Here is a 1,805-nt window from a genome sequence, read left to right as displayed (position 1 = left end):
AACCTCTTCTCACTCCTGCACTTACCAAAGGCATGTGGTAAAAGTAAGCATGCGCTAATCATTTTAAAACCTCTTCTCACTTCAGCACTTACCAAAGGCATGCAGTGAAAATTTGAGTGTGATGTAAGCTTGGAGCTTAAATCCTACTGAATAGCTCTTAATCTTATTCCCTGTATGCGATTTCCAATTACCAGTATTGAAATCAGCCTCCTCCATTTTGAAAATGATGACAAGGGAAGTGTCACTCGTGACGTCACGAGTTTGAGCAGGCAGTAATACTAAGCATGTGCCAATTATTTTGCGAAGCGAGTTTAACCCGACAGTAATTCAAGGCAGGCGCATACTATATTCCCAATTCAAGGAAATATGGTATATTTGATCTGCCGCTTCTTTTCTTTTTTCTCCTATGTCCCCCCCTCCCTTGTGGAGGGGGTCCGGTCCGATAACCATGGATGAAGTACTGGCTCTCCAGAGTCGAGACCCAGGATGGGCCGCTCGTCGGGACCCAGGATGGACCGGTCGCCTGTGTATCGGTTGGGGACATCTCTACGCTGCTGATCCGCCTCCGCTTGAGATGGTTTCCTGTGGACGGGACTCTCGCTGCTGTCTTGGATCCGCTTGAACTGAACTCTCGCGGCTGTGTTGGAGCCTTTGAGACATTTGTGATTTGGGGCTATATAAATAAACATTGATTTGATTGATTGATACATCTACATTTAGGCGGGCAATCCCATGATGCCTTTGCTAGCTATCCCATGATGCCTTGCGTTTTGACAGACATTTAAACCTCTCTTTACGGAAATTTCATTAATCAAATGTATCATTTTCTCCATGTATTATTCAGTTTATATATCTAACTTTGAAGATGTTCTCTTTTGGGCTTTTTTAGAAGATAAAAAAAAACGACTCTGAAAACTTGAATTAGCTTTAGCTTCAAACCCGGAAGTTGCTATCGAGGTGTGACGTCATCCCAAAACACTTTATTGCACTTGTATACTAAATGGGAACAAACTTATGCCGTATTTAATTACTGATTAAAGACGTAAAGTCACATTTCTATTAAAAAAAAAACAACTAGGAGAAACTGAGTTGAATGCTGCCTAATTCAGATTGTCGATACATCATTTGACGTCACAAACACACAACACGGCCAGCAAGAAACATTAAAAGACAAGAAAATACTTACTTACAAGGTTTCTACTGGCGGCAGACAGACTCACATGTTTCTCCTTCTGTCCTATTTCTTCCTTGTGACACATTTTCACACACTGCGGCCACAAAAATGGGAAGTCTGTTCTTAGTATTACTTCCCAATAAGTCTGCTCGCAATTGCGTACGCGCATGCGCCCTTAACCACACACACACAGATGTCATCTCAATTGCGTGCGCGCATGCGCCCATAACCACACACACACAGACGTTATCTCAATTGCGTGCGCGCATGCGCCCATAACCACACACACACAGACGTTATCTCAATTGCGTACGCGCATGCGCCCTTAACCACACACACACAGATGTCATCTCAATTGCGTGCGCGCATGCGCCCATAACCACACACACAGACGTTATCTCAATTGCGTACGCGCATGCGCCCATAACCACACACACAGACGTTATCATAAATGTATTAGTTATAATAATATTAAGAAAGACTATTAAATCGTTTTGGTATGAGGTTTATTTTTTGGTAATGGCACATATTTGTGGTAGAATATTTGGAAGAATACAAAACAAGTCCACTGATTAAAAAGTGGCAGCAGGACAGGGGTCAGCAACCCAAAATGATAAATGGGTTGTACTTA

General features: G+C 42.6%; 1 protein-coding gene across 1 annotated transcript in view; it reads right to left on the bottom strand.

Moving 5' to 3' along the window:
* arhgap27 (Rho GTPase activating protein 27) overlaps positions 1-1,349 on the bottom strand; it is an 88,049-nt gene extending 86,700 nt beyond the window's left edge. The window contains exon 1 of the mRNA XM_061907636.1: positions 1,187-1,349. The gene's annotated coding sequence lies outside the window, so the exon portion shown is untranslated. The remainder of the gene's footprint in view (positions 1-1,186) is intronic.
* Between the last annotated feature and the right edge of the window lie 456 nt (positions 1,350-1,805).

This window comes from Nerophis ophidion, linkage group LG08, assembly GCF_033978795.1.
Source record: "Nerophis ophidion isolate RoL-2023_Sa linkage group LG08, RoL_Noph_v1.0, whole genome shotgun sequence".
Taxonomy (NCBI): domain Eukaryota; kingdom Metazoa; phylum Chordata; class Actinopteri; order Syngnathiformes; family Syngnathidae; genus Nerophis; species Nerophis ophidion.
Note: the sequence above shows the minus strand (reverse complement) of the source record. Positions and strands in the feature narration are given on the sequence as shown.